The 18,397-nt window shown below is 45.3% G+C and overlaps 1 long non-coding RNA gene across 1 annotated transcript; it reads left to right on the top strand.

Moving 5' to 3' along the window:
* Positions 1-4,750: 4,750 nt before the first annotated feature.
* LOC122234708 lies at positions 4,751-16,478 on the top strand. The gene is made up of 3 exons (XR_006212620.1): positions 4,751-5,062; positions 11,580-11,760; positions 15,488-16,478. It is a non-coding gene; the product is annotated as an uncharacterized LOC122234708 (long non-coding RNA).
* The last annotated feature ends 1,919 nt before the right edge of the window (positions 16,479-18,397 follow it).

Genomic DNA, 18,397 nt, shown 5'->3' with positions numbered 1-18,397 from the left:
AGAGCTAAGCAAACGCCTTCCCTTCCGAATCTGCAATAGTAGGACTGGCAGGAAAGGAGAGAACCTGTCTTGATTTGCCTGGCCAGGGAAGACGAGGGAAAATGGAACAGAAAGAAGATGAAGTAGGTATGAACCACCGGAGGGCAGTGATCTCGAGAGGTGATCCACACAGGGCTCTGCTCCCTCAAGGCACAGGAACCCCACCTGCCGATCCACATCAGCCTGGGCTCTGACTGGTCACGTCAGGAAGTCATCTGTTAGGCAAGAGAGACACATTGTAGTGGATGCTCAGACACACGGAAATGTGGCAGAGGGATAGAAGGCCTGTCCAAAGACAATATGTCAAGCACCGAGGCTAGGGAGATGTGAGTGGAGATGTTCATCAGAACCCCCTGAGGCCGTGTTGAAGAATCTGGATGTGACCATGAAGTAATGGGGGTCAGGGAAGGAATTTCAGCACGTGGGAGGAGTCAGGTGGGAGGGTTCCAAAAAAATCACTGGAACAGCAGTGTGAAAGCCAGGCCATTTGGGTTCGGAAGTAGAGTAGGTATGGACCCAGCTCTTCTATCAGATGCTTCCCTCTTCTGGACCACAGACTGCCCTCGGCTCTCAGCTGCTTCTGCATTCCATGAGATTTCGGGGGTCAGGCTCCCACAAAGACAGAACCTCAGATGTTGAAAAAAATAAGGACGGGGGTGAACACTGAGAGCTGTAGATGGGCTTAGCCAACTTTCCCTGCAAGGGGTCAGAAAGTAAATATTTTATGCTTTATGGACCCTATAGTCTGTTGGAACAACTAAACTCTGCCACAATTGCCTGAAAGCTGCCATAGATAGTACATACATGAATGGGCATGGCTGGGTTGCAATAAAACTTTATTTACAAAACCCGGTGGTGGGCCACATTTGGTCCCCTGGAGGTAGTCTGCAGTTTGCAGACCTCTGCTTACGAGCCACAATTCAATGTTGCTTCCACCTGTGTGCCCTTGGAAGAATGGCTGACCACCCTACGCTTACCTATCCTCTTCTGCAAATGGGATATAGTACCCACCACATAACTGTTGTAAAAAAGAGATGAGAGGGGCTTGTAAAACGCTTAGCACAATGCTTCACATACAGTGCCCAGCATTATGGCCATTGTGTCCCTGTTGGTTGGATCATTCTTGCCGTCCCTATATGTGTGGTGGAAAATGAAGCCCAGTGTAAGAGCCGGGAGCACTGGAGAAGAACAAAATGTTTCACCAGCTTGAGTCAGGAATAGAGATGTTCTACTTGCAGCCGTGTTTTTCTTGAGCCGTGATGGCGGCTGCCTCTAATTCCTTAAGGACTTGCTGGGGCCATTTAAGTGGATTTGATTGGCGTGAATTATTAAAAACAATTATTTATTAATAAATAAGAACTCTAAGAATGCCTTGCGCTTGTTCAGTGCTTTATAGTTTTCTTTTATTTTTGCTTTATTCTTTTCAAAGGGCCTTTTTAAACTGGGACATATGATATACCTAGAGGCATATGAAAATACAGGGGGTGGGGAAAGACATCCTCCTAAGGTATCAGATGTACTCAATTTGGCGGGGGTGGGGAACAACAATATTTTTTATTAAAACAAACTTAAATGTATTATGGAGAATATAGAATTGTGTGATTCTTTTTCTCAAGATAAAGTATAAGACTTCAAAGATATTTGAAGGTTGAGCTCCACCACTTTGGGCTGTACCCCAGACAGCCACCATATAAAGAACACGGTTGTGTCTCTTCTGCACAACACCCCGCAGAGTGTGTGGGGAGGGAATTTTTACAAATTCTGCAGATGAAAAAACCCTGTCTCGCTCAGGTCCACTCAGAACTCAGCTGCAGACCAAGTCCTCAAATGGAGGATTTCTAGCTCCCTTGGCGTGTCCGTGAATGGCACCCACGGCTAGTCAGGGCAGGCAGGTAGGATGGTGATTATGCGTGCCAGGTGCTGTGCTTAGTGCTGGGGGGATGCAGTGGTGATTAAGACGGGGTCCCCAAAGATATAAAACCCTCAACTTCAGCATCAACATCTGGTGAGCCTGAAAAACACCTGGCACCGAGCCAACTTGGGTCACACCTTTCATTAACACTCTCGTCTCCAGTCGCATAATGATCCAGACCGTTCACCTTAGTTTCTGCCTCGGTTTCCCCACGTGGCAACAAGAATCTCCCACTAGAGTTCAAGCTCTACCATTTGCTTGCCTTGCTTGGACACGACTCCACACCCAGAAGAATACATTGTACAGCCGTTGCCTGCTGTGCAGCCAGCCCCCTTCCGCTGCACCCCCGAAACTCACCTGCTACCTGGACCTCCAGTTACAGCACAAGCACGGCTGTTTGTAGCTGTATTGCTTCCCGCCCCATCAGGAGGGCCCTGACTCTTGCTGGAATCCCAGCTTCGCCTTGTCATCCCCTTCAAGGTTGTGGCTTATTTATTTTTCCTTCACAAGGGCCACATTTGTAGCCCTTAAGCCTCCCTGTCCTGGTAAGTCAGCTGCCGTAAGTATGGGGAGTCTGGAGTCCAAACCCTGTCTGCAACTTGTGGGAACTTTGGAACACTCCTCGGCCTCTCCACCTCATCGGTTGTACCACCACCACCTATAAAACAAGGACAGGACGCCTTCTCACGGTCTCAGCGGGAGGATGGAAATAGGTCATGCCAACTGCCAAGTGCAGGGGGTGGGCACGTAATGGGTGCTCAGGTTGCTTTGGTTCCCCCACCCTCCGTGAGCTGAGGTCCCAGCCCACAGATCATGTAGGACAGACCTGAATCCTTGAAAGAGCTGGCGTGGGGTGCAGGAGGGGCGGCTGTGGGGCTGGAGGGCTGTGGAGCTCCCGTCCAGCTGTGTGCCGTCATGGCTCCCCACATGACTGTCTTTAACTTTTGCCTCCAAATAAAACGCTGTCGTGGGACCCCTGACCCGCTTTCTGGGGCAGATCCCTCCATTTCCAGCTCTGAGTGGGGCTATTCTGCCCCAGCCTTCAGAACGAGTCTATTTATAGCAACCATCATTAACTCTCCGTTACCAGTCCCCCAGAGTCTCACCTGTTCCCCGCTCCTCCCGGAGTTGACTTCAGAGGGTTTTCTGAGAGTTCTTTGTAATATTAGTTAACATGTACAGGAAAGCCCCAAGGTCATGTTCCACTCCTGGCACCCTTCACTTTAGATTTGAGAAATCCCCTAAAACTCTCATTAGCGCAGGCTGCCTCACACCTATGAAACTTTAAAAATACCTGGCTAATCAGGCACTTTGCACACCTCCACGCGGGCAGAGAGTCTGCTTACCTGCTCATCCTTTCTCCCGGCATCGCATCCGTGCAGACAAGTGCTGTCAAAATCTGACTTCCTATGGTATTTAAAATAAAATGAAGGGAACTTCTCTGAAACCAGCATTACCACTTAAAGAGAAACTGGGCACGAGGAGCAGAAAGCATAGCCGGGAAATGGCATCCTAGAAGACCCTCCTTGTTCCGATTCATTTTTGACTGCGAGCTGATCATTGGGATTTAAAGGGGTATTAGCCACACCATGAAAATAAAATCACCAGTTACAGAGTGCCTCCCACACACTAGGCACCATGGAAACTACTCAATCACAGTGTCTCTGTGTCCATCAAAAACCCCGAAAAGCAAACCCCAGTACGCATATCAGGGGAGTGATGCCAAAAGGGATCAATTACGTAGTATTGTCCAACTAACATAGCCAGCACGTGGTCCAACCATGATTCTCACCAGCGTCCATCTGGGTCTAAAATCCAGGCCCATGAGGTGCCTAGGTGGCCCAGTCGGTTAAGCATCTGGCTCTTGAGCTCAGCTCAGGTCATGATCTCAACAGTTCGTGGGATGGAGCCCCGCGTCGGGTTCTGTGCTGACAACGCGGCCCCTGCTTGGGATTCTCTCTCTCCTTCTCTTTCTGCCCCTCGCCTGCTCGAGCTCTCTATCTCTCCACATAAATACATTTTTAAAAACTGTTTCAAAAACCAATAAAATAAAATACAATCCTTGCCCATGCCAGAATGTCCTGCCATCTCCCACGTGAAAGGTCAGTTTCCAAGATGGGCCATTCTCTACTCTACCTAGATAGAGCTACTCCATTTGTGAACTTGTGAGCTGTACAATCCTGTCAACATTATCTGGGTGTGTTCCTCAAACATAACATATTCCTGAACCCCACCTGAGAAGTATTGAATTTAAGCGTCTGAGGAGGACAATGGGAATCTGGTCCCACTGAGCACGTCTGGGTGATTCTTGTTCACACTCGTGTTTGAGAACCACTGTTCTGTGTCTAAGCCAGTTTGCAGGGATGCCCTAGAGTTGGGCTGTTTATAAATTTTTTAAATGTTTGTTAATTTTTGAGAGAGAGCGCAAGCAGGGGAGGGGCAGAGAGAGGACGACACACAGAATCTGAAGCAGGCTCCAGGCTCCGAGCTGTTAACACAGAGCTCGATGCAGGGCTCCAACCCATGAACTGTGAGATCATGACCTGAGCCAGAGTCGGATGCTTAACCGACTGAGCCACCCAGGTGCCCCAAGAATCGATCTCTTAAAGTTAAAATGGCAGTAGATACCATTGGCAGTGTGGATGCTGGGAGCCCCAGATACTGAACCGGTGGAATGGGGTAAGGGGAGGCCCTGGGATTAGGAGAGAGCTTGCTTAGGGCATAGGAAGGGACTTGAGAAAATAATTCGGGTGTGGAAGTGACCCAGGAGAAAGACTAGTCAACCCAGGAGATAAGAACCAGCAGGAGGCTTACAGACGGTGAGGGGGTATGACACAGAAAGAGAGAAGCGGGCATGACTGACACCCTGGTACAGAAAAGACCAAGGGTCAGGGCTCCGTCGGAAGCCTTCATCTGTGAATTCCATAATCACCGTAGAGACACGGCTATATTGTGCTATAAGACACAATCTCTCCATCTCTGGCCTTACAGATTTCCCAGCCTGGTTGAGGGACAGACTTAGAAACATAGAAGCATGACATGATATAATAATCACCATGCTACAAATAGATGCAAGAGGAAGGCAGAGGAAGGACATCCAACCCAGAGAAGGTCAGTCAAGAAAGGCTTCCTGGAGAAGGTGATGTCTGAGCTATTTCTGTGTTGATTGGAGTTGGCTGAAAGGAAAAAAAGGGGGGGGGGCAGATCCAAAGCCCTCATAAGATGGTAGAAATGAGACTTACATAAATGTCTCGCTTCAATCAAAATTGGCTTGGGTAGTGGGGGGGAGACTAACATAATTTTAGGAGGGGAGGGAAAGCCTCAGTGGGCCCACATGAAAAGAAATGGAGAAAGCAGAGTAATTCAAATACTGCAGTTGTTAACAGTTACCTAAGGACATGGACGGCATGCTCAGCAGGACTCAGAGGAGATTAACGGCAGGCAAAACATCAGCAAAGGTGCATCGGGCAGAACTCCGGTGAGGGACTAGTTTTTATATTGGTCAGGCTGCATCCAGAAGGCAACTTGCTCTGTGAAATGGTCAGTGTATCTGATCCCACTGTCTTGGATGCTGAGCCGCCTGGGAGGAGTTGGCTTCAAGGGGAGTTCGTATTATTAGGCACATAAAACCAGCACGTCCCAAATAGTCTTTCCTTGAGCAATGATTTCCTACAGGGTCAAGGTTTCTTTGAGCACAGAAGACACTATATAGGTTGGCTGCACACTAACTCCTTGATCAAAATATTTAATCAAAATAATCTTCCTGCTCCAAGTTAACGCTTCCAATGTTACCTAAAGGTAACCTTTAGAGGAGGTAACTTCCATGCGTAGTATTTACTCTGAGTGACAAAGTGTGATTAATGAAATCCAGTCTACTATATGGAGTGAGAATACAAGATGAGTATTCAGATGGTTATCAGCAATTTTAATAAACTTTTGATGTGGTTTGAACCATACGTAGAAAAGGGAGCAGTTTCTTAATCCATAGACATTTAGAAGGTCCATGAGTCCGCCCTAAAAATGCTCACAGTATTCCGAATACATGTACATATAAACATTTCCCCTCTTAGGAAGTGAATCAGCTTCTATAAACACAGTCTCAAAGGTGTAAGTCGTGCACACCCATTCACACACATGCACACGCACACACAGCTAAAAGGTACGGATTTAAGGGAATGGGATTAAGTAATGCATTTGATGTTGACAGTCTGACAATGCCCCTACTTTGGTTTGTGTGCCAAAAGAATTATTTTTCTCCGAATCTTGTCTTGGAGGCGTCTCCTCTAAACCAGGGTTATTCTTCCAGTCCCTTTCGGCTAAGCAGGCTGGGATGGGATGGGATGGAGGTGAGTAGGGTCAGCACCGTGCCACATCCAAGTGCTCCAGAGACAGTCAAGTTTGATGACTGCCCCATAGGGAGAAGTCCATAGGGACACCAGAGTTTGGCAGGGGGACCTAGTGGAGCTGCTTCTGGGTAAGAAATAGAATTAAGTAGACATCAATTGAAATGCAAAATGTTTGATTTGCATCGGATGGAATACAAAGAGTCCTTTATGCACATTTGGTACCCTTGCACAAGTTGATGCTGATGGCAAACACATTTGGCATTTGCACACTCGGTGTTTGCAAAAAACGGAGGCATTCCCATTCTGCAAACAGCCCACAGATACATTAAATAACCCATTTCGTGATGGACATCTGGACTCCTCAAACCTGCCAAAAGTGGATGATGGGCTCACTGCTGCCTTCCAGCTTTATGGCGGGGAACGGCTCCCTCCAAACCTGAAAGGCGTCACTCCACAGCATGGCAGGTGGGGGTCTCATCTGTCCAAACACAGTGCACACATGCGTTTTGATTTTAGCCTTGTCCAAGCCGCTGGCCGCATATATGGTAGCTCACACACCTGGGCAGGAATGAGCCTTGTTAATTAAAGCAGCAGGCTGTAAGGTGGCCTGACGCCTGTTTCTCTCTCACTGCGGTCGCTTGAATGGTGGCTATAAACGCCTGATGTCAGATACATGGGTAAACAGGAAGATCTGGAGGGATTCTTTAATTTAGTATTTCACGGGGAAAAAGAGAGAGAAACAGGGAAGGAAAAAGCAGGCTTGGCTGAACATACCATATCCTACCCAGTAGAATGGAAAGCAGAAATCATTTACTATGGAGTTAGCTCAAGCATCATTTCCAGCCCCCCACCCCCATCCACCCCCAACAAAGGAAGTGATAAAGTCCCTGGTCAGGTACGCTCAGGATAATTCACTCCAACTTGCTCTGGTCTATATGTCACTTCTCTTCATCATCTTTTGTGTGCTAAACTGATCCCAGCCGCTGCGTTTGAACAGCAGAGAGAGCTTGCGTTCGCCACCTAGTGGCCATCAGCGTGGCTACCCGCCTCCTGTGTCGTCCCAAACCTGGGGCTGGAAAAGGCCTTGCTCTCTGTGAGTCGTTACAGTCCCAGAGCTCAGATATCAAGGTTTCCTTCCCAAGTTTCAGTTCAAATAGAAAGGTTTAAAAAGGAAGAAGAAAACCTAGGATAACTATAAGTGATGGCCACTTGACCTCATCCTATCTAATGCACGGTATACAAATGAAACACAAAACCCGATGCAGAGGAGAAGAGTAAGGGTTATTCTTAGAGGCCCACAGTACGAAAAAAGTAGGCAGATGTGTGTGTGTGTGCGTGTGTGTGTGCAAGCATGCATCTAAAGTCACAGAGGCAAAGACTCTGTGACTACAATTAAGTTTCCTACTTCCCTCCTATGTAAACCTAATTTTTTAATTTTTGTGCACGTATGGGTGGCCTCCCAATGCATGCACTATGATAATCATGAAATTAGGGTAAGAAAGGTTGAGTACCTACCATGTGCTAGGTAATTTGCATTCATTATTCATCGCAGTACATATGACCCAGGCTTACTATAGACTTTAGGGTCTATACAGCCCAATCTCTACTTGCTATGGATTCCTCAATCAGAAAACCCCCTCAGTGATGCTTTTCAAACTCCCTATGGAGCAGGACTTCCTCTGTAATTATTTTATGCATCCGTAGACCAATGCTTGTATTTGAAAATAAAAGTTACCAGGAAAAATAAAATGTGCAATATATACAAGCCCACATAATATTATTATTAGATTTGACAGATGTAAAAATTACTATGTCAAATTCCTCTAAATTCTCTAAAAGCTTACTCACAATTTCTCTGTTTGCTACCCCTGCAGACTAGTAATAATGTGTAGGCAGGAACTGGTCCTCAGGCTGCCTGCCGACTAGAGCTGATCCACACAGTCCCTGCCAAACACCCTCACTTTCTGAACATTTTTCATGACAGGGATGACCCACCTCACAAGACAACTCATGCCATTGCTGGACTGGTCTGACGACTAGAAACCAAGTCTGCTCCTCCATGTTCGTTGGCCAGGGTTCTACCTCTGACCCACACTCAACCAGACGTGTCTCTGTTCAATCATGGCTTTTTAGGAATCTGATGATAACCACTTTATGACCAAGTTCTGACTTCTCTTCTTGGTCTTGAGTATACACTGCCCACTTAGAGTCTAGACTTCAGGATCTTTCCACCAGAGGACAATGGTGGGAGTTTCCACCCCATCGACTTGCTTCTCTGCCCCCTAATCTCTGATTCCTCCAGAAGAGCAGGGAAGAGTGACCTGCTGGCTCAGGACACAGACATTGCTTGGCCACGTCTACGATGGACAAGCCCATTGTAGAGTTCAGAGGCAAGCATGCTGGAGTCACTATCATATGCTTTGCTCCCCTCTTGCTAATAGGAAATAGAAGGGTCAGGGACTGTCTGGTTTCACAAGGGCAGTCAGAATGGTACTGTTTTCTTCCATAAACGTGGAAGTCACTGCTCTGACCTCTTGTACCATGTAGATGGCCAGATATGGGAGGATCCGTTGATTCATATTCATGTCGAGAACTTGCCTAGAATCCAAGTTGAAGCCAGATACTCCAAGACAGCTCTCCTGCAATCCTTCATGGAGGTTCCTTGGCCTGGACCTAGCCAGTGGCAAACTTGTAGTCGAGTTTTCACTTGTTCTGCCTCTTGCCCTATGATATTGTGCCAATTATTCAACATCTCTGTGCCTTCATTTCCTCCTCTGGGGTGAAAAAAAAAGATGGCACTAGAAGAACTTACTCACAGGGAGCTATGGCAATTAAATGAGATTTAATAGGATAATACATACCATGCACTTTGAACTTCTCTTAGTCTCATGAATAAGTGCTTATGATGATTTTGATTTTAACATATTTCTATTGGCTTATGGTTTCCCAAGGAACTCTCAGAAAAGGGGTTTGAATGGAAAGGGTATGGATATTCTTGGAACTTCTCATCGAAATCAAGAAATACCATCATGATGACACTTACACCCCTAAAATTTAGACTGTGTTACAACCAGCAAGAAGTAGAAAAGGAAATTCACCTTTCTGGTTCTGAAGATGACCTTTTCTGTACAGTTAGCCCAAACGCATATTAGTTGACCATGGCGGTGGTGGTTGCAGAGGTGACTGATAGTTGCTTGAGCTTATTCTCTTATGAAAACATGAGAGTTTTAATTCATACTGAGATTTCCACAAGCTAAACCACCCAAAGCTTTTGTGTTTTCCTAAGCGTATATCCTCATTCTGTAGCTGGATGCTGTTCTTGGAGGGATTCAGTGTGGAATCTTACGTGTATTCCTAATGAATTTTATCTCAGATTTGGCCCACTGCTTCCAAACATCATAATTACTATTGAAAAGACATGTCATCTAGTCTGGTTTTACACACCTTATTGGTTTAGCCACAACACTCGTTTTTTTAGCCATAAAACTCTTTTGTAAGTGAACTCCAAGAAGCTATAGAGATCATCATGGAGCATTCTGGAAGGGGAGGGGAGCAAGGTCTTGCCCGCTGGACTTCCCCATCAGCCACTGGAAGTACTTCATGAATCCCCCACAATCTGAGAAGAATTGTAACTAAGCTTCAAAGAAGCCTGGCTGTTATTTTACCGATGGAGAAACTGAGGCCAAGAGAGCATGTAAGGTTGTCCAAAATAATGCAGGTAATTTAGAGCATGCCTACATCTATTTTGTCTCTATCAAGAAAATGGAAAATGGAGTATCACCTTACCTTGGGCCAAACTCTTAAATGTCAGGATCTGTCAGCTCTGGAGATTTATCTACGAACATGGGGTCAGAGCCAAACTCTGAAAGGTTAAGCCTTTAATCAAATCACAGAGTTGATCCCTTGCAGGTCAAGTGGATTCCTATAAAATGTGCTCACGCGTCATTAACCACCTATCCAATTCTGTATATGTGCAATGCTGGTCATTTAAATGGGATTTGGTAACGAAAATACCGCAGAGAGGAATGGCTTGAGTTGGGACCTCAATGCAGTGGCAGTGTTTTCTTAGGTGTTTATGACTTATTCATAAAGGTCTTGTAACTCTAGCTTTGCTCTTACCCAGTATGTCTACTGCTTCCCAGCATGCTTGCTGGCTTATAAATAAGACAGTTAGCAAAGTGAGCAGGTGAGAGGCTAACACAAAGCCTTAACATATGCCACGTAATCACCTTAGGAGTTTGATATGAATCAATTCATACAACCTTTTCAACCACCCTTTGAGACTTTGAGGTGGGTACTTGTGGTGGTGGTATCTTAACCGTTATATATAATAAATACATTCTTTCCCCCATAATAAATTTCAGAGTCTGCAAAAATGTTTCAATTTCATTGAAAAACAGAAGAAAAAAATGAACATCTAGGTTGAGGAAACTGTCTGCCTATATAATATTAGTATCTTTGTCTTTATACCGACAGTCACCAAATATGTTACTGAATAGTTTCGGTGGAGAAGGGGCCCACAAAAGTCACAGGTGACCTAGCACACACAGACAGGACTATGAGGTAGACGTGTGACCACGTTGTAGAACACAAAACCGGGGTCCAGGGAGCTGAGTTCCCATGTCCCAGTTCCCCACACTGCACTGACCAGCCTGCACTCACGTGGAAGGCTGCGAGCTCCAAGGTCAGTGGCCTTTGCTACTGATGTCTCCCTGGACATGGCAGGAAGGTTCTGTTTTGGAGGTCCCTTCCAGGAGACACACATAAATGTGCCAACCCCAGCTCAAGACCCAAGAGCTCCAAGTGCCACCCGTTCATGAGATATAGGGGCAGGGAAGCACGCAAGCATCCACGGCTACAGTTTCGCTTCTACCGTCTGGAAAAGCAGGAAGAAAGGAAAGAGCTAGAACAGTTGTCCTTAGCAAGAAGCTTGGAGCTGAGCAAGCATTCCCCATCTTCAGGGTCTTTGTTTCTCTCAAGGAAAAAAATATATATATATTCTCTGCCCACACTCCAGCCCAGCTGTCTACAATGATAAATGATGGGCCTTTCTTTAAATTTCCTTTCTGCTCAGCATGAGGACTGGCCAGTGTGGATATGCACTCGACACGGATAAATGGCTTTGGCAAGCCCACCAGATTGTCCACGTGGCAACAGATGGTCCAGCTCAAAGCTTTTGTTGTGCTAATGTTGGAACTTGCTGCTACCTGAAGCAGGTTATCATTTCATAAACAACGATGCTGCCACTGCTCTGTGGATAAACTGTTCTTTCTACTTTGCAGGGCCCACCATGGGTGCTGACAGCTTCATGATGGGAGAGGAGAGCCCCTAGTCACTCAGCTGCCGTGGCAGGAGAGGAAAACTTAATGGGCTGAAGAAAGCGAGGATGCAGTCTGGCTTTGGCTTCTCAGCACGGCCACACGGACATCTGAGTGTCCACCCCGAACTGTGGTCAGTGAGAAGGTACCAAGTTTCCATTTTGTCTAAAGGTCAAAAGTGACCCTTGGGGCACCTGGGTGGGGCAGTCAGTTAAGCGTCTGAGTTCAGCTTGGGTCATGATCCCATGTCGGGCTCTGTGCTGACAGCTCAGAGCCTGGAGCCTGCTTCAGATTCTGTGTCTCTCTCTCTCTCTGGCCTCCCCCGCTCATGCTCCGTCTGTCTGTCTCTCTCTCTCTCTCAAAAATAAATAAACGTTAAAAAAAAAAGTGACCCTTAAAGACAAACTGCACCCTTGGAATTTACTTTTGCATAGATTCACTTTATAGGCCCTTTCCCAGAAAACGTAATCATGAACGGCTAGGAAAGAGATTAAGATGTTCAAGTACCTGCTATGTCCAAAGCACTATAATAACATTATTATTACTTAATTCTTGTTGGTGGTAGCAGTAGTAAATAACTTTAATAAGGAGCTTGTTAAATTCCAGGCACTGTGCTGAGCTCTTTACATAAATTATCTCGTAATTATTTCGAGGAACCCTTGAGGAACTGTGCAGCGGTGTGCTGGTAAACCCGTTCTCACAAGGGGGCAGTGGAGGGCGGAGGCCCACTTTGTAATGTTTGCTGATTTCTGTGATGTCGCTATTCCCACCATAGCCAAGTTGAAGCTACCAACTATTTAACCACCTGCTCACAAAACTCCCAAGTATTCAACCATCAGCTCTCGTGAGCCAGTGCAGGTCGGTTCCAGAACATTGCTGGGACAGAGGTGCAGAGAGGTGGCTTGCCCAAGGTCACCCAGCTGCTAAGGGACAGAGCTGAGGGGTCCACCCAAGAACACGGACTCCCACCCATCTCTTGCGTGTTCCACTCTACAGACACATGCCGTTATTGCACTTCACTTTGCTGCTCTTAACAGATACTGTGGAGTTTTCTGGTTTTGGGTGTGTGTGCGCGTGTGTGTGTCTGTTTTACAAATTGAACTTTTGTGATCATTCTGTGCCGAACAAGTCTATCGGCACCATTGTTCCGACAGCATTTGCTCACTTCCTGTCTCTCTGTGTCACATTTTGGCAATTCTCACCATATTTCAAAACTTCTTTATTATTATATTTGCTACATTGATCTGTGATCGGTGGGTACAACTTGCTGAAAGCTCAGGGGATGGTTAGAATTTTTTAGCAATAAGGCATTTTTAAATGAAGGTATATACATTTTTTTATACCTAATTCCCCCTTGACAGACTACAGCATAGCATAAACGTAGCTTTTATACGTACTGGGAAGCCACACAATTCATCAACTCATTTCACAGTGATACTGACTTTATTGCAATAGTCTGGAGCCAACCCCACCATGCATCCTAGGTAGGTCAGTACTACCCTAAGGCCGTGAGTCCATGAGCGATTTTAACCCACATGACAACTTTATGAAGCAGGCATCACTGGAGACCACCGACCTTCAGAAGTTAAGGAACCTACCTGGTGTCACGCCCCTACTCAGGGACCATACTAGAACTCAGACCTGTCTTGTCTGAGCCCACAGCAGAGGCTCTGGGCCAACTGACTGCTTCTGGTGCCAGCTGACAACACATTTAAAAAGCTGGAGTGAATATTTTTCACATCTTAGTTTGCCCTTGGGTGGAGAACCTCAGAAACAAAGACAATAAATATCCCAAAGAAATCCCCATCTATCGCTGGAATTTTAGGCGTTGGTCATCACGGGTGATATTTTAAGGGCCAGCAAACTCACTCGCTGCCTCAAATCTGACCATAAGTGTCCCTCAAGAAAACGGATCAGAAATTGAACCACCATATTTGCTCGTATACAAGAGACAGAGGTATAGAAAAAAATCCTAATTTTGTAAGGACTTTCTGGGCAGAAGAAAAAAGGGAGGACAGAATACATTTCATTTCCATGAGTCCCGAGTGATTTTCAGTGGAATCAATAATAAAAACATCACTTTGCTCATGCTAATGCAATCGTTCCTAATGAAACCCTACAAACTTCCTCCCACCACTGAAAGCCAAACCCCTATTTTATATATGGTTGATTCTCCGTACTCCATTCAAACCGTGGCACCTTGGAGGAGGAGTAATTTTTAGGTACTTGTTTAAAAGCCTCAAAAACACCTGCAAGTACAGTGCCCAATATTTAAGAGATACTCTTAAGAGTGCCCAAACTCTCCCATTATTTGAACCTTTTTTTTTTTCCCCTCAGAGGAGAGCACAGTTTCCCCAAACACAAGGTCCACACCTGGGCTTGTTTTTGTCTGCTTTGCTTTGTCTCCCCACCCCAACCGCAACCATGAAATCATCAGATCTGCCCCTGAAACACTTATCCCCCCCACCAGTTCCCCACATGCCACACCTTCCAATGATGGGCCTGAAGCGAAGGAGGCAGGGTTGTTAGGGATGAGGCTCCACCCCCTGGGACTGTTCCCCAGGATGCAGGCCCCACGTTACAGGTACTATCAGAAAGTAGCAGGATGCAATGGAGGGCTTGTGAGTTATGGCCGTGGTCACCAGATCTTTTTCTGTAGCATCCTGCATGTGTAGGTGATAAATCTTAGGGACCCGGGGGAACACAGCCGGGTTTCTCTCCTCTGGCCCATTATTTTTCTCCTACATCATTTAGAAAAGTGCAGGTCTGGACCTTCTTTGTTTGTTTGTTTGTTTGTTCATGAATGTTTTCTTCAGCTTCATGCCAATTTTTGGGCATTTTCAGTTTTTGCAATGGAGCATGCTTTTAGAACCTGACTGACATAACAGAAGACGAAGGGAATGAGTCAAATACATCCCTTTGTTCTCTGGGAAAATGACAGTGAGGAAGTCCAACCATATACAGTTCATGCTTGCAAAGGAAGCAGGAGGAAAAGAAAGGAAACTACCATGAGCCAGGATCTACGCTTTGCTCTGCAAAGGCTGAAGCACATCATGGGGGTCTAATGCCTCTACACAGCTGGTCAGGTGTCTGGGCTCCGATCCCAGCTCCTTTGCCATTGGGGGCCTTGGGCTCCTGATTTGATTTCTTCAGCTGTCAAATGGGTGTAATACTAATCCCTACTTCACAGGAGTATTTTTAGTGAGACGGAGTTCACACAACATGCAATTACCCATTAAAAAAAACCAAAACAGCGGCATTAAGTACGTTGAGAATGTCGTGCAAACATTCATCACCTCTGTTTAGCTCCAAAACATCTTCATTACCCTCAAAAGGAAAACCCAGACCCATTAAATAGTCACTCCCCGTTTCCTCCTCGCTCAGCCTCTGCCAACCACTAATCGACTTTCTGTCTCGATGGATGTACCTACTCTGGACATTTCATATAAATAGAATCATACAGTATGTGACCTTTCGTGTCTGGCTTCCTTCACTTAACTATAAAATGTTTTCCAGGTTCACGCACGTTGTGATGGACAAAGTATCGGCACTTTGTTCCTTTTTACGGCCAACTAATATTCTGTTATATGAATATACCACATTTTGTTCGCCTACTCATCCATTATGGGTATTTGAGGGCTTCCATATTTCTGCTACTGTAAACATTTGTGTACAAGTATTTAGATACATCTTTTCGATTCTTTCGGGTTTATACAATCAATTCACATTACGTGCTTTAGTTGTGATCTATGAAGTCACAGCAAACACTGAATTAGCAAATACTGAGTCCTTTTCCTAGGCGAAATATATAGATACCTATCACACTGATTACAGTTTGTCCTGGTAGATCCTATTTTCTTTATTTTACACAGGAGAAGATGGGTCTCAGAGGTGCTAAGTGACTTCCCCGAGGCCACCCCACTGTCCCCAGTCGACTGGCCCCAGAACCGGAGCTTCCAGCTTTCCGAGGCACCGCCCTTACCACCTGTCTTCGTAGATGACCAGAAGACACAGCAGTGTCACCTTGTTTGACCTCAGCTGGAAATATACCAGGTGCACAATTTAAATTTTTGTCACTACACGAATGTCAGCATTTCTGACCCCCCAAATTACCAGGAGCGTTGATTTGGGGCTTACAGATTAACTTTAGTGAATAGGCAAATTTGCAAACACAGAATTTGCACATAAAAAGGATCAACCATACCCAAGAGCGGAACCACTGGGTCACATGGTAATTTGTGTAGCTTTCTGAAGAACCACCAAACTGGGTTCCACGGTGGTGGCACCATTTTGCAAGCCTGGAGGATTTTTAAACTCAGATTTCTGTTTATTATAAATAACAGAACGATGAAAAGCTTTGTGCGTGAAGATTTATGTAAATCAATGATTACTTCCAAAAAACTCGATTGAAACGGAATTGCTGAATCAAAGGAGTTTTTAATACTTTGAGGACAGGTCAATACGTTAATATTTGTAAGGCACCGAGAACAGGGACCTGGTGAATAGTGTTATTATTTAGTGCTAATTAAAGAAATTAAATATTAAATAAATCACGCCAGGTTCAACTCTTTCCCACTCCCGGGAGAGGAGCACACACATAGCACAGGTCATTCGGGGAGACAGGCACACCGGGCAGGGGGAAGGGGGTGTTGGGGGGTCTGATACGGAAGAGAAGACGGTCAGCCGTGTTCCAAGGCCAAAACTGCCCTCAGCCAGAGAGAACACTTCATCTTTCCCATTTGTACACAGACACCCGGTGTGTGTCCACCCACTCAACATTTACTCCAGAACTGAATCTCTCCTCTGTTTAAAAATTCATCATTTTGTTTTATAATGAACTAATAATACGGGTTCGTTGCAGAAATCTTGGGGAAACACAGTAAGTGCAGTAAAGATAATATGACTCACCTGTGATCCCACACCGTTTTCTTCTGTTCCACTCCTTTTCTCTGTTTAATGCAATTAAATTCATAATATGTGCGAGTTTCTGGTTCAGCCAGTCTCCACTTGACCGTGTATTAGCACATAATCTGTGTCACGTAAAGTCTTCAAAATCCTGATTGGTAAGTAAGGCCTGGAGTTTCCCCGTGCGTTTATACCACACCTCGAGTGTTCTCCCACTGCTGAATATTGTTTCCAAATGTCTGTTATTATAAACAACGCAATGATGAATCTCCCCATGTAAAAGGGTTGATGTAAATCAATGATTATTTCCAAAAATGTTACTGAAATGGAGTCACTAGACCTAAGGTATATGTTTTAAAATTTTTTAGCGTTTATTCATTTTTGAGAGGCAGAGACAGAGCAAGAGGGGGCAGGGCAGAGAGAGAGGGAGACACAGAATCTGAAGCAGGCTCCAGGCTCTGAGCTGTCAGCACAGAGGCTGATGTGGGGCTTGAAACCACAAACTGTGAGATCATGACCTGAGCTGAAGTCAGACGCTTAACCGCTTAACCGACTGAGCCACCCAGGCGCCCCCCAAGGTGTATGTTTTAATATGCGTATATGGTGCTCAGGGAATAGTTTTCTTTTTAATGTTTCTAAATGCTTTTATTTTCTCTAGCCTAGACCAGGCTTCTTTGTATACTCACATTTGATACGTGCCTCTTTTTTGAACAACTCTTACTTTGTCATTCTATAGTCACTAGTGAAATATTCCAATTAATACCTCTCTCCCCAAGTGGAGTATAGACTCCACAAGGGTAGGAACTGGATCCATTCACTCCCATGGATTTCAGCATCCAGTAAAGTCTGGCACATCATAGTGCCCAGGAAATAGTAGAGGCATGAATGGATACATCACCCACTGACTTTTTATCACTTTTCACTCCCACTATTGGTGACGAAGATAAATGTTTATCAGTCCCAACATCTTCACTTTCAATATAGCCGGGCTTATGAGTAGAAAAATAAGGTTCTTTTAATCACTGAACATTGACATCCTATTATTTTATTGTGCATTTCTTTAAATACTAGAAATGTGACAAAATTCCCTATTCTTGTTTGTTATTATTTTTTCTTTGGTAAATACTAGTTTGTGTTCTTTGCCCTATTTGTTTTGGTTCTTTGCCCAATCACCTTAACACAAATTCAGTCCATATCTACAGAGTATCTTTATATTGAGTCCCACACTCTTCCTGATGCCTTTATAAAATCCATTCATCAGGCTCCCGTGGGTAAGGTGCAAACGTTGTGCTATTAGCATAGGAATCCCATATCAATCCTCTCTTTGTTTCTCAAATACGCATTTCACAAGGCTGGGAGGTGGGGGGTCTCAGGGAGCAGTCAGCTGGTGCTCTCTGAGCCTTGAGTGTCAATCTCTTGGGATGAACATGGAAAAAGAAAAGTTGGGAGAAGCAGGCAACCAACTGTGTTCCACTTTTGTGTCTCACACTCCAATGTGACCTGGGCTCAAATCCTAACTACCACATCGCAAGCGGTAGGACCCCAACAAGGAAGTTAGTGCTTTTCCCTCACATTTGTAAAATGCGGAATAATAGGCACTCATAGATTGTTATGAGGATTCAATGAGAAAAGATGAGGGAAGGAGGAAGAGAAGAGGGAGGAAGGAAGAAGGGAGGGAGGAAGAAAAGGGAGGAAGAAGGAAGGAAAGAAGGAAGGGAGAGAGGGAAGAAGGAAAGGAGGGAGGGAGAGAAGGAAGGAAGGAAGGAAGGAAGGAAGGAAGGAAGGAAGGAAGGAAGGAAGGAAGGAAGGAAAAGGAAAGAGAGCATATTCTCCTCCTCATCAGTGGCTAGTGTTTGAACGCTTTTCATGTGCTCAGT

The sequence above is a fragment of the Panthera tigris genome, chromosome E3, assembly GCF_018350195.1.
Source record: "Panthera tigris isolate Pti1 chromosome E3, P.tigris_Pti1_mat1.1, whole genome shotgun sequence".
Lineage (NCBI taxonomy): Eukaryota > Metazoa > Chordata > Mammalia > Carnivora > Felidae > Panthera > Panthera tigris.
Note: the sequence above shows the minus strand (reverse complement) of the source record. Positions and strands in the feature narration are given on the sequence as shown.